Source organism: Stigmatopora argus, chromosome 21, assembly GCF_051989625.1.
Source record: "Stigmatopora argus isolate UIUO_Sarg chromosome 21, RoL_Sarg_1.0, whole genome shotgun sequence".
In the NCBI taxonomy this organism is placed as follows: domain Eukaryota; kingdom Metazoa; phylum Chordata; class Actinopteri; order Syngnathiformes; family Syngnathidae; genus Stigmatopora; species Stigmatopora argus.
In genome coordinates this window covers 10,150,384-10,168,843 of record NC_135407.1, presented here as the reverse complement: position 1 = coordinate 10,168,843, position 18,460 = coordinate 10,150,384, and the positions used below count along the sequence as shown (strand labels likewise).

The following is an 18,460-nucleotide window of genomic DNA, read 5'->3' as shown; positions in this document are numbered from 1 at the left end:
AACAAAAGTGGCAATAATAAAGAAGCTTGATGCGGGCGAGAAAATGGTGAGCGTTGCACGGGCGTACTATTTGAATCGTTCGACCGTCAGTACCATTTATAAACAGAGAGATCGTATAATGGCACACCTGAAAAGTGCAGTGCCAATGCAATCGACGATTATTAGCAAAAGAAGAGGGAAAATCATAGAAGAGGTGGAGAAACTTCTCATCATTTGGCTCGAGTATCAACAGCAGCGGCGTATTCCTCTGAGCCTTATGCTCATTCAGGAGAAGGCCAAATCTCTCTTTGAGGATGTCAAGGCTAAGGCTGGGGAAAGCGCTGCCAAAGAAACGTTTTCTGTCAGCAACGGGTGGTTTTTCCGTTTCAAAAAGAGGGCTAATCTCCACCATGTGTCCGTGTCCGGAGAGGCAGCATCCGCAGACAAAGTGTTAAAGGAGATCATTGAGGAGGGTGGCTATTCGGCTAAGCAGATCTTCTATGTCGACGAAACTGGTCTTTTTTGGAAGAAAATGCCAGAGAAGACCTACATTAGCCGTGAGGAGAAGACTATGCCCGGATATAAAACGGCTAAAGATCGCCTAACCTTAACGCTCGGGGAGAATGCTGAAGGGAGCTACAAGCTGAAGCCGCTGCTAGTTTACCGGGCAGCTAACCCTCGAGCCCTGAAGAACGTGATGAAAAGCTCTCTCCCCGTTATCTGGATGTCAAACAAGAAGGCATGGGTGACACTCGCTGTATTTGAGGACTGGTTCTTCCACCATTTCATCCCAGCAGTGGCTGTGGCTGAAGGCAGCACCCTTTGGTGTGGTATATGCCTAACCTCAGCAATGGGAAAGGTTATGGAACGTATGGTGACCAACGGATTGATCTACCACCTGGAAAGAGAAGGGCTCCTGACACCAGAGCAATCCGGTTTCCGACCGCAAAGGAGCACTGAAGACCAACTCTTACGACTTTCACAAACAATCAGCGACGGTTTCCAGGCCAAGCCGATGCAAAGAACGATGCTGGCGCTCTTCGATTTCAGCAAGGCATACGACAAGGTTTGGCGGGATGCTCTACTCTGGAAAATGACCCAAGTGGGGCTACCACACACCGTTGTCAGGTGGGTGCAGAGCTGGCTATCCAACCGAGTCAACTTTGTCACATTCGGCGGACAGAGAAGTAAGATTGGGATCTTTCGCCAGGGGGTACCACAAGGGTCGGTCATCTCGCCAATACTCTTTTTGATATACATGAATGACCTCACGAAGACCCTGCCCAGTGGCGTACACAACAGCCTCTTTGCAGATGACGTGGCATGTTACACCCAAGCGCCGCAACTGGAGACTGCCCAAGAACAACTTCAAACTGCGGTAGATGCCATAGTCGGGTGGAGCAAGGAGGTGGAAACTTACCTTAAATGCATCCAAGTGTGAGTGTACTTTCTTCTCCACAAACTCACACGAGGAGAAGTGGCAGCCTACGCCAAGCATCCTCCAACAACCGATGCACCACAATCCAACACCCACATTCCTCGAAGTTACCTATTATCGTCAACTGACCTTCACCAAACACACCGAAACAGTCGCGCGCAAAATGGCGACCAGAGCTCGGGCAATCCGCAAACTAGCACACACTGACTGGGGCTATGACAAGGCAACCCTTCAGAACACCTACATTGCCACAGTCAGAACGGTAGCAGAGTATGCGGCGCCAGCCTGGATCCCCTGGATCTCCCCCACCAACCTGGAGAAGCTTGAAGCCTCGCAAAGATATGCTGCTCGAGCCTTAACTGGCCTTCTGAAGACGACACCATCTGATGCAGTCCTCATTGAGAGTGATCTGCCGTCTATCAAAACACGAGCCACTCAGCTAGCAATCTACGCATACGACAAGTCTCTACGCGTTCCAGGCGACAACCCGCGACGACTGGTGGCGGAGAGGCACCAGACAAGGCGAACTAAGAAAAACCGACTGGCGCGACCACGCACGCGACAGATGGGCGACGGTGTTCGTCAATGCACAGGGTAACCAGGACCCTTTTCCCCAACTGAGAGCACCATGGGAAGAGATAACCACCATGACCTTTGCCAAAGCGGCTGAAGGCAGATACCAGCAAACCGAAGACAACTACGCAGCCACCGTCAGCGCTCTCAATAAAGATGCAGACGTCTTCCAACTGACCTGCTTCACTGACGGCTCGGCGCGAACTGGTAATACTGCCAGAGGTGCCGGAGTCCTGATAATTCACAGGGAATCAGGGGAAACGTGGGAGCAAAGCCTACCAGCTGGAAGCTGGACCTCCTCCTTCCAAGCTGAGATGATTGCGATCGAAGCGGCACTAAAGATGGCCACCGAAAGGTGTGAGCCAGGGGCCCCAATCTGTTTGGTGACAGACAGCCTCTCCTCCCATCAGAGGCTGCAAACCATGGAACATGAGTTCAAACTGAAAACCACCACCGAGACCTCAATCAGAGAACTCCTGACTACCCTAGAAGATAAACAAGTGGCGGTGGAAGTACTATGGGTCCCAAGCCACTGTGGTGTCCCGGGCAATGAGAGAGCCGACCAACTAGCCGCTGCAGGAGGCGGCATGGAACAAGGCGGTGCACCACGACACTTCGCAACAGCAAAAGCTGCCATCCGGCGAGCGACACAAAGCCACCGCATCCACGCCGACAAACGAAAGAACCTCTACGCTGACAACGAAGACAACACGATCTTCCCCAGAGATCAAAACTTGAACCGGCAGGAACAAGTAATGATCAGTCGCCTCCGAAGCGGACATCATCCGGAGCTGCGCTACTGGAGGAAGAAGATAGGGCTGACGGAGTCAGAAGAATGTCGGCTATGCGGCACGGGCGACGCTGAGACGGCAGAACACGTCCTGACAAAATGTCCAGCTATGACTGCCCTCTACCCAGATGGCTGGACACACAAAGACCTCTTGACATCCCCCAAAGAGGCACTCAATATCTGGAGCAAATGGCTGGAGGTAGTGTCCCTCGACACTGCCTAACAACAACAACAGCAGCAGCAGGAGCAACACCTCAATGCTGCTGGGAATTCGGAGCTGGACAAAAGTACCGGGGGAAGAAGGCTCCGTTCAAGCGGCAGCCAGTTGCAGTAGCTCCCCAAGTCCTCATTCGTATTCTGTGTTTTTACAGCTTTTTTAACCTTTATTTTTATGTTTTATTGTCTCTTGAGATTTTACTTGTTACATTACTGTCAGGCCCCAGACTAGACTGTCGGCTGGTTGCGCCCGTCACCCAATCACAGGTCCAGCCCCTAATGACTCGAGTGCTGCCAGGTGTGTGTCATTACCCTACAAGGAGTATTTAAGGCCACCAGGAACATGACCATGCTGCTGGATCGTCAAACAGAATACTGTGAGCTACCCTCCCGCGTTTTACCTACCGGTCTTATTGATACTCGACCTCTTGTTTACACCCAGGATCCGACCACACTCTGCCCCCTACGACCACGGATCACGGACCAAGGACAACGACCACGGACAACGACCACGTATCACGGACCAAGGACAACGACCACGTGTCACGGACCAAGGACAACGACCACGTGTCACGGACCAAGTACCCCGACCACGGATCACGGACAACGACCACGCCGACCTTCCCGCTACGGCTTACGACCCGCCTGCGTCGTCACCTCGTGCTCGCCCGCCTCGCGGACGATCGAAATAAAGATTCGAACGAACCAGACACGCACCCTCGCCTGCTTTGGGGTCCTCCACCCACGATCGTAACGGCACGATTCAGCCAGAATGGACCCCGCGGGCGCAGACCAAGCCCCCACTGACCCACCTTTGCAGGTCGTGGACCAGCACACCCAAGCTATAATGTACCTCTTGACTGAGGTGTCGAGCATGGCTCAGACCCTAGATGCCATACGGGCACAACTAACGCCCTTGCCTCACTCACCACATGCACAGCCAACCCCAGCCGCTCCCCAGGTAACACCGATATCGCCGCACCGCGAACCTAGTCGCCCTGGTCGCGCTGAAGTGTCTGAGGAGGAACGATCGCGACGCCACCGGCATTTCCTATGCTTCTATTGCGGCAAGGGGGGGGCCATCTCTCGCCATCATGCCCTGCCCGCCCGGTAAAAGCTATGACTCACCAGTAGGAAGGGAGGTCATGGTGAGCCTGGCCATTGCGGAATCCTCCCGTCGATTTGTATTACCAGCATCTCTTTCCTGGGGGGGAAGAGATCACAACACCACTGCTTTGATCGACTGCGGTGCGGACGAGAGCTTCATCGACCGCTCCGTGACCGCCAAGCTGGGCATCGGGACTCAGGCTATAGAGAGACCCCTAAGTATAACGGCACTGGATTGGCGTACCCTAGGCAGAGTGCAGCGACGGACGGACCCTGTTCTACGCCGCCTATCCGGTAATCACGAAGAGATGGCGTGCTTATACATCTTGGACTGCCCGGAGGCGACTATTGTTCTGGGCCTACCATGGTTAAGACAGCACAAGCCGGTGACCGACTGGGGGGGACCCAACGTGGTAGCCTGGAGCCCGGCATGCCACACCAAGTGCCTCCAGGCAACCCACTTACCCCCAGTGTCACCCCCGAAGAAAGACCCCCCTGACCTATCAACAGTGCCCGAGTCCTATCGGGTGTTTAGCGAGGACCAGGCCTCAGCACTCCCCCCACATCGCCCCTACGACTGTGCCATTAACTTATTGCCCGGTGCTTCTCTTCCTAGGCGCCGGATCTACAACATCTCCAGGCCGGAGCGGGAGGCACTGGATGACTACATCTCCCAGGCGCTGGCATCTGGACAGATTCGCCCTTCTTCCTCTCCCGTCGGGGCAGGGTTTTTTTTGTCGACAAGTACGGCTCGCTGCGCCCGTGTCGACTACCGAGCCCTGAATGAGATTACGGTCAGGAACGGATACCCGTTGCCACTCATCGACTCGGCTTTTACCCCGCTACACGGCTCTTGCATTTTTACAAAGTTAGACCTCCGTAATGCTTACCATCTGGTCCGGATTCGGGAGGGGGACGAATGGAAGACGGCCTTCTCCACCCCCCAGGGACATTTTGAATACCTGGTAATTCCTTTTAGGCTCTGCAATGCCCCAGGAGTGTTCCAGTCCCTGATCAATGACGTCCTCTGGGACATGCTCAACCGATTTGTATTTATTTATCTGGATGAGATCTTGATTTTTTTATGCAGCCTCAGGGAGCCTGTGCAGCATGTGCGCCAGGTGTTGCAACGTCTCCTAGAGAACCGCCTATTCGCCAAGGCTGAGAAGTGTGAATTTCACGTCTCAGAGACCACCTTTCGAGAGAGCGAAATATAAAGTTGTGGCTTTGTTTTTATTAAAAAAAAAATTTTTTTGCAGGCCATAGCTTCAACATGGGAGATTTTCTTGGTTTGATATCAGTAAAGCTGAATTTAGGAAGCAAATAGTAAGTACTACAACATATATATTTAAAAAATGGCTGTTTTTATTAAAAAATATATTTTCTTACAGGCCATGGAGTTCACTGTCACCAAGCGTGGTGGGAGATAGTTGCTCCACGATGGGTATGCTTATATAGTTGAAAAAAGAGACGACAAAAAACCAGAGGCATTACCTATTGGAGATGTGAAGAAAGAGGAAGATGTGTAGGGCGACTTTGGATAGTGAATGATGTTCTATCAGGTGTCCCAACGCAACATTCTCACCAACCAAATACCAGCAGGGGTCAGGTTCTCAAGACAGTACAGAAGATTAAGGAGCGAACCTCCACTACTGAAGAGATTACGAGTAGTATAATTCAGACTTGCACATCTAATTTTCCCTTAGTGTCAAGTGGATCTCTTCCCAAAAATGAAAGTCTTGGCAGGATGTTTAGAAGGCAAAGGGCATTCACAAATGGCAACGAAATAACAGACGAACGATGGGTTTCGTTAAGAGGGGAGAGATGTTTTATTCGAAGAGGTAGATTTCGTTTAGATGGCAACTGACACCAATCTCAACCTATTGGCAAAAAGTAAGCACTAGTTTTGTAACGGTACATTCAATAGGGCACCTGCCAACCATCAACTGTATACCATCCATGCTCTTCTTGGAGAAAATCATGCCGTTCCACTGGTATACTGCATCACAAAATCTAAAACTCAAAGAACATATGATATTATTTAAGATTAAAGAAAGCCTTGTTATGGAGCCTAGTTCTACAACTGTTGATTTTGAACAGGCTACAATAAGTAGTAGAAAAAAGCATTTTCCAAACGCTCACATATCTGGATGCCTTTTCCATTTCGGTCAATGCCTTTGGAGAAAAATTCAGAAATGTAGCCTACAACATTGGTATAATGACCCAATGAATACCTCCGTAATAAAACAACTTTCAGCACTGGCGTTCGTCCCAAAGGACGATGTCATAGAAGCATTTGATGCATTAATGGCTTCACTAGACAAGGAAACAGAGGAAGTACTAGCAGAATTTCTCACATACTTTGAGTCTACTTGGCTAGGTGAGCCAAAGGGAGGGCGACAGCGACGTGGTCCATGTTTTGCTATCCCCTTATGGAGTTAGAGAAAAGACCTTGCTGGGAATACCACGCACTAATAATTCTGTTGAAGGTTGGCACCACGCATTTCAATGTAGAGTGTCAGTTGTCCATCCAAATTTATCTTGTCTGATAAGCAAACTCAAATTAGAGCAAAGTGATTGGGAAATACGAATAAAACAGGCTTATGGCGGTATTATGCCCAGACAGACCAAAAAGTCATACGCAGCTGTTGATGAACGGTTAAAAAAGCTCACAGATGACTATGAAAACCCGGATCGATTTTCAAACAAACTACAGTACCTAGAAGCCATTGCGCTTAATTTGTAAGTTTTACTGTTTTAATAAAAACTGCCACTGTCATCTGTGAATTCCCTTTGTACATAATTTGTAAGTTGTTATTATATTTGGAATTTTTGTACATAGTTTGTATTGTATTTGTAATTTTTGTACCAAATTTGTACTTTATTACTGCTTTAATAAAAACACCATCTGTGATTTTGCTTTGTCTTCTTTTTAATAAAATATTTTTTTGAATGGCAGCTTATTGATGATGTGTTTAATATTAAAAAGCAAGTAAAATGATTCTTTGTACTGGCTCTTGAGTAATTCATTTGAACCATGTCTATTTACTCCCAAATGACCCATTATTTAACTTGCATCCAGAGGATGGTACTCTTTGCCTGACAGATTTGACTGAGAGCAGTGTCCAGTGAATTTGTTTTGTGATCCATTTGCCACTCAACTACAATATTCCTTTTGGTGACCCTTGCTGACCCACAGCACTGGTAAAACAACCTAAACGGGATGAATAAAATTATCCAATCCAATCAATTTGTCAGGAATAAATTATCTGTGGATTAACCCGTCGAATCCACCCTGGTCGTCTCTTCTGATGCTGAATATGGACCATTGTTAAGTCGATAAGTCAGTTTTAGCCGTTGGAGTCAGATGCCAAAACTTATCGTCTAACACAGTGGTTCCCAAACTATCTTACCTGACGCCCCCCTTCTTGCTTCCAGTAGACCCGCACGCCCCCCCTCCCACTTCCTCTTTTGCTCATGTGAACTTATTTTATTTTATTGCATTTATTTCTTAGCATTGTTCAGGAAAACAGATCTCTGTTAATAGAAAACGGGTTGGACCGTTGGAGTGACTGCTATAATCATATTTTGCATGTATTTAATGGCAGATATTTGTTCTTTGATTTTATTATTCTTATAATCTATTTAAACATTTTTTTAGCAGATGACTTCACACCCCCCTTGAATTCTCTTTACGCCTCCCCAGGGGGGCACGCCCCCCAGTTTGGGAACCACTGGTCTAACAAGTCCCACAAAAATGTGGCCTGCAGCATTGACAAGGAGCACATGTACAATTTTAATTCCAATTTTCTCCAAATATAATCTATGAAAATGCATAATTTTGAATTTCTGAGTAGTCATTGAAGTTTACTACTAGCATTGCCCAAGTTTCTTGGAAACTATGGGGGAAAAAAAATACAATATCAAAAAAATTGGACTTGGAACCTTGACAAAGTGCACATGTAGTAACTATAATTTGAATTTTCTCTAAATTAAGCCATCTTGCCTGGAAATTATGAAAAAAAATCATAAATTGATTTATATGACCACAAAAATTGGACCTGCAACCTTGAACACAGTACGCATGTAGCAACTTTAATTCCAATTTTCTCTAAATTTAACCTGTCAAATTGCACAATTTCCAGTAAGTGAGTAGTCAGGGAAGTGTACTAGTAGGATTGACCCACCTTGACTGGAAACTATTAAAAAAAGACATCTTTATTTACAGTGTCACAAAGATGTTGCCCTGCCGTTTCAGGGATTCACATAATATTGTACTTGTGGAGTTAAGTGTGTATTTTTAAATCATGGCTGTTTATTTTATTTGTAAATTATTAAAATGCTGGAGTTATATGGTGCTCTTTCTTGACTGTGCTACGAGCACACGAAGGGGGTAGAGTTGTTTGAGCGTCCGCTTATTTGCGCTCAAACGCTTAATTAAGCTAGCTTGACCGCATTCAAATTTCGGTATGGCAAGAGACCCTTCTGATTCGGCAGGGTCCTCTATGATGTCCTCTATAGAAAATAAAGTAAAACATCATGAATAAGTATATCAATTTTCGTTGCATCTACTGACGGGCTAAACAACAAGATCGCAGAAGGTTCCCATTTTTATCCTCCAGGAGTCAATTAACAATTAAGAACAGGGATTGGAAACCTTTTTGACAGAGAGAGCCATAAACAATTCTTATTCTTTAATGTTATTTCTTGAGAGCCATCCTCAGAATTAGAAAGTAAAAATACATAATGGTTGGATTTTTTTGTGGTCATTTCACCACTTTTAAAGAACAAACAGTCTCTTAATTCTTTTGACAACATTGTTATCCTGCTGCTAATATAGAGACCCAGCTCTCTCACCAGTGGTTTCCATATGTTACCTCTCAGATTAGTGGAGAGCCACTTATGGCTCCCGAGTCATAGGATCCCTACCCCTGATTTAGAATGACGCAAAGTATAATCTGCATTGTCAGAATTTTTTTTTTTAAAGCCCACAATTAAACGATAGCAAAAGCTTTTTGTTAGCTCTTGGTACATTCAATTGGACATTTCTAAGTCCGTTTCTTATCACGAGCATTTACAAACAGCAACAGGTGAACTTGCTTCAATCACTCGTTGGCTAAACTAAACAGCGTTTGATATTGTTAGAAAATAATGCAATAATGTAATTCAACTTACCTACTATTCGTTCAATCTTTGCAAACATTTTAGAAGCGAAGTGTGCCACGTGTAAAAAGTCTTGTCCAGTTCGTTTCTGCTTGTTCATTAGTCGACACCGTAGGTAAAGGAGCGCTCTTTTATGACGTCATGGTCTTACCTCTTTAGTTCAAGTTTAGTGCCAAACACTGATTTTGCTAACTGTTAAGTTGCAGTTTAAAAAACACGATTCCAATTCATTCTTAAAATTATACTCAAAAGGAGAAGAAGAGAGAAAAACAATGTTTTTCCATCACAATAATTTACTCACACTTCTTAAATGTGATGTCACAACCTGCTTCAACGTTGCGTTTCCTGCGTTTAGATTGATGAAACTTTGAATTGGTTGAGAAAATAAAAGAGCAATTATCTTAAAACAATATTTTATTGCGCAACAAAACAAAATGCATTTTCTGTCAAAGCAACAAAGCGTCGTGTTACTCTCACTGTATTTTCTAGAATTTGAAATAACAGTGGATCATTGATGAACAAGAAAAATATATGTAGTATCCTATGTACTGTGTATTTTAATGCAGTATAATCAAATAATAAAGCAAAATATCAATTGTGTTGTTGATATCCGTCCTCCTTGCGAGTAAAAATCCAAAAGGGTGTCTTTCCTTTATCTCTCTCCACACTTTTATGAATGTCGAAAAGCAGTTTGGAGAAGTTTTATTAATTGCATCAAAGAAAAAAGAAATTCTGGTATCAAAATCATTCTTCCTACCACTTCCTGTCCACACACACATTTCTTTGAAAATATTTAACAATTATGTACATAATAATTGAACAGATACAATATTTGCCAACCTCATAAATAACCTGGAAGCCACATTTAGTTGAAGAGGTTCACTTGCCTGACCTCAGTGCAGGCAGGCGCGGGTTAGACTCCCCCTAGTGGCGGTTTGGTGGAAAGTGCGGATGGTACTTTGTCTCTGTGTACCCTATAACTGACTACTGAACTAACTAACTGAAAACTATGAAAAAAATCTTAATTTACATTGACCTGCAACCTTGAACAAAAAGTACGCATGTAGCATTTTTTTATTCCAATTTTCTCAAAATTTAATATGTCTACCTGCATAATTTTGAGGTTGAAAGTAGTCAGGGAGGTGTACTACTAGGACTGATCCACCGTGGTTGGAAACTGAAACATTCTTCATTTAAAGTAACTCAAAATGGGTCCTGCAACCTTGAACAACGTACACATGTAGCCATTTTAATTTCAATTTTCTCTAAATTGAATTCGTGATATTGCATAATTTTGTTTGTGAGTCGTCAGGGACGTTTGCTACTATGATTGACCCACGTTGCCTGGAAACTGAAAAAAAATCTTTATTTACAGTCCCACAAAAATGTGACCAGCAACTTTGAACAAAATGCACGTGTAGCAATTTTAATTCCAATTTTCTCATTTAATCCGTGAAATTGCATTATTTTATGTATGTGATTCGTCATGGAGGTCTACGAGGATTGACCCACCTTGCCTGGAAATTAAAACAAAAAATTTGATTTACAGTACTGCAAAAATGGGAACTGCAACCTTGAACAATTTACGCATATAGCAACCCCCACAACCCTTTCGAGGATGGGCAGTATGGAAGATGAATGAATGAATAAATAAGAGCAAAACATTCTGTGAAGATAACAGACATTTAATTCTGTAAAAATATCAAACTATATACAAACGTCTGTAAGCAATCATATAAACTGTACAATAGGGGGAAGCGGATACAAAAATATTCAATTTAAAGGTGACTTTCTTTTGTTCCATACGCTCCAAATATATTTAAGAACATAGCAATAAGTTACAAGTCTACAATATGAAAAATACAAACATTTAATTAATTCAATTTAAAGGTGACTTTCTTTTTTTCCAAGTGTTCTTTGTTTGGTTGATTAACTTTCAGAATGCCTCTATTTCTTGATGCAAGCTTTAGGTCGGGTGTCATCACGTGGCAATCCCCAATCTTATTGGATGCGGGCTCATTGAGCTTTTCTGGGCCACTGAAGTTCACCGCTTTCACATGGACTCTCAAATGTTCTTCACCCCTTAAAACACAAGAAGAAGAAATATATTATTTTCCTTTTCTGTATAGCTTATCCTCACAGAGGTCAAGGGGGTGCTGGAGCAATCTCAGCTAAATATGGGCACCTGGCAGGGGATACCCTAAATTGCAGGGCACATGGAGACGGACAACCATTCACACTCACACTCATACCTAGGGGCAATTTAGAGTATTCAAAATCGGGGTACCCGGAGAAAACCCATGCAAGCCCGGGTTGAAACTTCGATCCCAGACCTGAGAGGCCCCTGGGCCGACGTCTAGAAATACACTTACAAAAAATGTTTTGTAATGATTAAAAACCACTCTAAGCATGAAGTCAAATCTCAGAAATTTCAGTCCCAAATCTTGACAATTCCGGTTTGATTTAAGCAAATAGGGAGTGCTGCAATAACTTGAATTCATTATTACGGATGTGTTGTATCCAAAATTGACACATAGGTTGGAATGCAGGAATTATAACAAGTCATTACAGACGTTTTCAAAGAACTGTTTACTTTTGACCAAACTACTTTCTATCGTGGAACCAGTTGGGTCAATTACACTGCGCTAACATTTTAAGTCGAAAGAAAAAAAACAGTAAGACAATGGCTCGTTTAAAAAAAAAAAACTTAAGTCGACTCAGTCATGACTCATAACAACACTTTCAGTGTGTAGACCTAAACCAAGAATGCCTGTATATTGTAGAAGTGTACTTAAATACCTCTGGTGCTTGCGGAACGTGTCTGTGCTGGATTTAGGAATATAAAGAAGCTTCTTCAGTCCCGTCCAGAAGAACTTGGTCTGTTCATGGATCAGCTTTCGGATCTGCTCGATCCATTCCAGTTTGGTCTTAATAGTGGGCGCCTATTGATTTGGAAGACAGGCAAAAGTTAATGTGGCGTTTTGGACCACTTTTGAGAACCACATAAGCATCCTATACTATTCGCTGGAATTTCAATTACTGTAAGAGTTACAATACTTGTTTTCTGTTTTACCTTCAAAGAGAGAGAGAAGAGCATCTAACCTTGAGAACAATGATGTTGTCCGATGTGGAACACATTGAAAGTGCAAACTTGCGGGGGTTTCCCTCCACGCGCTCTATCACATTTAGTTCGGAGAGCTGAGGAGGCAATGAGATTATCATTTTCACAGATTTGGTTCACATATAAAAATGGTGTAAAGGATTACTCACATTAAGTTTTCTCTTGAAAATGTATTTGTACTTTCCCTTGGTGTCGTTGGCCACCTTGCAAAAAAACAAGGTCTTCTCCAAGAGAAAGAGGTGTCTTTTTCTGCCCATTCGGAAGGGTGACTTGGAGTCCCAAACTTTGAAGGACTCCTCCAGGAGCAGCTCCTCTTTTATGCTCTCGTCAAACCCTGAAGAAGGGTAAAGTAGGCAATTTAAGAAAATGATACATCAATGAAAAGCAAATGTGTGGCCATCTTGCCAAGTGTTCATTTACCATCCACCAAGGAGAGATGCATGGCATCATTGATCATCATTTCTGTGTTTATCTTGAGTGTGTCGGGAATGACATCCATTTCGAATTTCGTTATGGCAAGAAAGTCTTCTGATTCAACAGGATCTATGATGTCCTCTTTAGAAAATAAAGTAAAACATCATGAATAATACATACATACATACATTATTTACTTTATTTAAACATGATTTAATCCTCCAGGAGTCACAATAACTTAGAAGAACACAAAGTATGATATGCATTGTCAGAAAAAAAAAGTTTTAAAAAGCCCACATTGAAAAGATAGCAAAAACTTTTCGTTTTCTCTTGGCACGTTCAATTGGACATTTCTAAGTCAGTTTTTCATCACTAGCATTTACTGACAACAACAACAGGTGAATTTGCCTCCATCACTTGTTGGATGTTGGATAAATTAAACTGCATTTATGTTGTTAGAAAATTTTGCAAGTGTAATTCAACTTACCTCCTATTCGTTCAATCATTGCAATAATTTGAGATGCTAACTGTTCCATGTTAGAAAAGTCTTGTCCAAGTAGTTTCTGCAGGTTCAGATGTGAGTACTACTGCATCTGACTTATTTTCATTCGGTTGTTGTTCATATCTCGGGGTAGACATCAAAGACCAAAGAGCGCTCCTCTGACGTCATCCTCTTTGATCGCGAGTTCAAATTTAGCGCCATACAGTGATATTATAATCAGCAAAATTGAAGTTAAAAACGATTACATTTTAATCTTAAAAATATCCCCAAAAATTGGCAACAGAGAAAAACGACGTTTTTTTTCCATCACATTGAATTTTCCCACGCTTCTTGGACGTGACGTCACAACCTGTTTCAACGTTGGGCTTCCTGAATTTAGATTAATGAAACGTTTATGTTCGTCCAGAAAATAAAGTAGCAGTTAAAAACCTCATACTAATATTTTAGTGCGCAACAAAACAAAGCGCTGGACCGCCCTGATGAATCTTTTGTCCTGAAAAAAAAACGTGTTGAAAGATACACAAACTGCTGTTATAGTCTGTTGCTTTTCAGTTGAAATTCAAGTTGGAAAGATTTGAGCCACACGCTAGCCTGCCAATGCTAGCCCTACCACAAATTCGACTACATCTAGCATATTGTTGTTTATACAGGCCGAAATTTGTGTTGAAGTTGGTGGACTAAATATTTTGATAATACTGCATTAAAATACAAGGTACTGCATGTATTTTTCTTGCTCATTAATGATTCACTGTCATTTCAAATTGTTCAAAATACAGTGAAAGTAATACGACTTTTGGTGCTTTAACAGAACTTTCTTTGTACTATTAGCTTAGTTTCTTTCTGGTAGTTCTTTTTGGATTGGATTGGATAACTTTACTCATCCCGTATTCGGGAAATTTCATTGTGACAGTAGCAAGAAAAGGCATAGTTATAAGTTAGACAGTAGTACAGTCAAAGGCCGCAGAACAACAAAGCAAAAGCACAAAGTACAAAGCAAATCAAAGTCAATGGGATCATTAAGAATCACCAAATCATTACGACAGAAAAGCAGCAAAAACACAAAACGAGCTACGAGTTTCGGTAGCAAAAACGGATAGACTCAAAAAGACATAAAGTTGGACAAAAACTGGAACCACACACAGGAAGTCTTCCACGAGATGGGGAACTTCCGCAGACTGTGACCGAGGTAGAGAATATGCAGAGTCACTCTTCCAAGCTTATCCGCACAGTTCCTCAGTAGTCTGGAGCTGAAGAAAACAGCAGCAGGGCAGAACTCCTCGACTCCGTTGCTGGTAAGCGCCGACAGCTCTTCCATCTTATCCCACGATGGAATGGTTGGTCAGAAGCGTTTTTGGAACCATTCAGCCAGCCCTCCACTGTCATACACATTGGATCAGCTGTGAACAATACGCAGCAGAAAGAGCAACTACTCGATGTCGTTGGAAATCCAAAGCTGGACAAAAGTGCCGGGAGAAGAAGCGACGCTTCAGACCAATCATTCCATCTATTATTATGGTGAAAGTGAGATCGCTCCGCGATAAGATGGAAGAGCTGTCGGCGCTTACCAGGCCGGAAAGGGAGTATCGGGAGTGTTGTACTCTGTTACTGTTCAGCTCCAGACATCTGAGGGACTCTGCAAATAAGCATGGATGAGTACATTTTAACCTCCTTGTTTTGCATGGAGTTGTACACCTCTGTTAATGCTATCAGTTTAGCTGTTTGTGCATAGACTGAGGTGGCAATATATATATATATATATATGTATATATATATATATATATATATATATATATATATATATATATATATATATATATATATATATATATATACACACACTTCAGCAACACGCTTATTTATTTATATATTTATTCATGTATGTATTTATTAACTTACCTATTACCTATCTATTTATGTCTAAAATGCCTTTCCTATTTCTGCATCCTCACCTTCTTGCTACTGTGACAACGAAATTTCCCGAATACGGGATGAATAAAGTTATCCAATCCGTGGGAAATTATGCCTATTCAAAAATCAATTAATTTATCCAAACAAGCCCAATTGTTTGAATAAATCCAATTTCTGCTCTGTTGTTTGTAAGGTATTACTGTATATCAAAACAAACCTTGAAAAACAAATTAAAAAATTCCAGCACAACCGAAATAGCTCAATTTTGTGACTTTCTGTTGGGTTTTTGTGTGGAGGTGAGTGTATGTGTGCCCGTCTTTTCCCCTCCTCTCGTAGTCAGCTGTGTTCAGTTTCATTGATTAAGCTTTTATATGTATATGAGGAGAGTGTTTGGTGACGTCTAGCGTGGAAGTATTGCTACCTTTACCTTATGTGTCTTGTCCAGTAACTCATGTTTTTGCCTTTTGTCGGTTTGCGTTTCTGCTCCTGTTTATTTTGTCACTTGGATATAGAGCTTTTGTCATTAAAAGCCCAAATTTTTTCACCAGCAATTTTTGCCGTCTTTTCTTCCCTGCATCCTGGGTTCAACTTCGCCACAGCCGACCCTAAACATGACACATTTAAGACAATGGATTATTTTATATTTAAAGTGATTGTACTAGTATGTGGAAAAAATACTGAAACTCTTATTGGATGGTTTCCTACATTGATTTTAACACGCAGCCAGCTTTTGACCCCTAAACTACGGGAAAAGTGCGGTTCCAAAGAGACTCTATCCACTGTTGAAGCTGACTAACGCAAGCGAATGTGGTCTGAACTCAACCTTAGTGTGTGGGCCATATTTAATGATGATTTCATAATTTGCTGTGGGCCATTGGTAACTGGGCGCCTGGCTCCAGTTGGCTTGTGGGCCATATGTTCAACACCACTGCTGTATTCCGTAGTTACTCATTGTATGCACCCGTCTGTCTCTGTATATCAAAGGGGTGAATGAATTATTGATGCAGTCTTTCCTACTGTCCTACCTAAAACAGCAGCAATATTCTTGGATATTCCCGATAGAGGAATTGGATATCTTTAATGTGTCACATTGGTTGCCCAGACTGCAGCAGTCCCCACGTCACGTAGCCCAATTAACCAATCAGAAACTATCCAGGCTCCTCTTTCACGATGAATTCGCAAGAAGGGACACAACGCATGCCCGAAGGCGGTCTTGACGACCAAGACCACAAAGGTGGTGGGAAAGACAATAAAAATAACATCACAAATGACATTCGAATGATTTAAGAGGTGGTTTACATCTGACAGATTGGCCGACCATAATAGAGAAAAGACACAGTGATGCTTCAGAACCTTGGACAGCACCCTTCTGGATTAGGATTCCCGAAGGTGTTCACGTCACCTCGCCACCACTAAATTTCCAAAAGATAATTGTACAGGTAAGAATATTTCAGTTATTACCACGGTAGTTGGCGATTGTGAGATGAGGATACGTAAGTTAACACAATTGAATTTACAGACCTGCTAAAAGTGGTAATACCAGGAGAATGTGTCATTTCAGTTCCTAGGCTTTAGTTTCCCGTTTGTTAAATAGTGCATGGGTGTCGTGCACCTATTTTTTTTACAAGGATTCATCGACGTATCCATGTACATTTGCTACATTGCAGAAAACTGCGTGTGCTTTCTTTTGGCGCATTGGGACATCTTGCAGTTTACCAGAAGAGGGCGCTATAATACCTTTTGTTATTTCTAGATTTAGAACAAGGGTGGCCAAGTCCGGTCCTCGACAGACCCTATCAAGCCTGTTCCCATTTGTCCCTCCTCTAGCACACCTGAATGAAATGATCAACTCATCAGCAAGCTATCCAGAAGCTCCACACCGATCCCGATTATTTGATTCAGATGTGTTGGTTGACGGACAGACTGGATAGGGGTTCTCGAGGACTGGAGTTGGCCACCCCTGGTTTAGAACATAAACCCATCTGCAGAAGGATAATTGACTTTGTGTTGCAATTAAACAGTAGTTGATTCTTCGAGTCCCCGTCCCTTTATTAGATACACCTAACTAGTACCTGGTTGTACCCCCTTTTGCCTTCAGAATTGCCCGAATCCGCCATGGCATAGATTCAACAAGGTACTGCAAACATATCTCATATAGCTTAGTCAATATTGCCATTGGAGTACATAGAAAGCATTTTCATGTGCAAGAAACAATGCAATCTGAGATGATTCAAGGTTTATGTCATGGCGAATTATATTGCTGGAAGTCACAATCTGGGATGACATGGTCAGCAACAATCCTCAGGCAGGTTGTGGTGTTCCAACGATGTTATTGGCACCAAGTGTGCAAAGAAAATATTCCTCAGACTACTACACAGCCACCACGAGCTTGATACAAGGCAGTTGGATCCAAAAATTGAGACTCATGAGACCAGGCGATGCTTTTCTAACTTTCTATGCTCCAAATTTGGAGAGTCTGACCAAATTGTGGTATCATTTGCCTCAAGCTTATACATTTTATGTGCTCGGAGATGCTGCATATCTGGTTATGTGAGTTAGTTCTGGCTTTCACTCAGCTCAAATTATTTTCCAGCATCAACAAGGTATGTTGGCCCAATGGATGTTTCTACTTTTTGGGACCATTCTTCTTTAAACCCAGCAGCAGTGAACAAGGCCAACATATGAGTTTAATTAAAAGCCAGATTGCATGGGCCAGTTTGAAGGTTATAATTGAATATTTCTACTGATGGGTAAAGTGTTCCAGAATACACTGGAGCCTGAATAGTTAAGACTGGCAAACATGTCACCAAAAGACACGCATGCTGGGAACTACGGTTCTCGGGAAGAACATAGGGTGATGACTAACTTGACGAGGCAGCAAGATTCAAAGGAGGATAGGCTCCAGCACCCCCCGCGACTCTAATGAGGATAAAGCGGTTCAAAAAAGGAGATGAGATAATCTAGTAGTATTCAGTTATACATTTGAGAAGAGTTATGGGAGGTGCTAGAGTCTATCCCAGCCAACCAAGGACACCCCAAATTTATTGTCAGCCAATCGCAGGGAAGAATAAAACCGACAATCAATAACTCTCACAATAACTCCGTCACCGAGTGGGAAATGATCCGATACTGCCCTCAAGAAATTCAGGCGGAAGAACCACTGCACTATCAGGTGTCTATAATCTAATGATATGATATTGTAATATTAGAAAACTGCATTTTCCATTTCTGCAACATTGCAAAAATAAG

The 18,460-nt window shown here is 42.8% G+C and overlaps 1 protein-coding gene across 4 annotated transcripts in view; it reads left to right on the top strand.

Moving 5' to 3' along the window:
- Positions 1–18,460, top strand: part of LOC144066887 (gonadotropin-releasing hormone II receptor-like) — a 252,259-nt gene that overhangs the window by 217,650 nt on the left and 16,149 nt on the right. The window contains exons 1-2 of one of the 4 annotated variants that reach the window (XM_077590293.1): positions 16,388–16,448; positions 16,520–16,650. The exons of the other annotated variants lie outside the window; for them this stretch is intronic. The gene's annotated coding sequence lies outside the window, so the exon portion shown is untranslated. Of the gene's footprint in view, positions 1–16,387; positions 16,449–16,519; positions 16,651–18,460 lie in introns of those variants that run through there. 4 annotated transcript variants of the gene reach the window in all.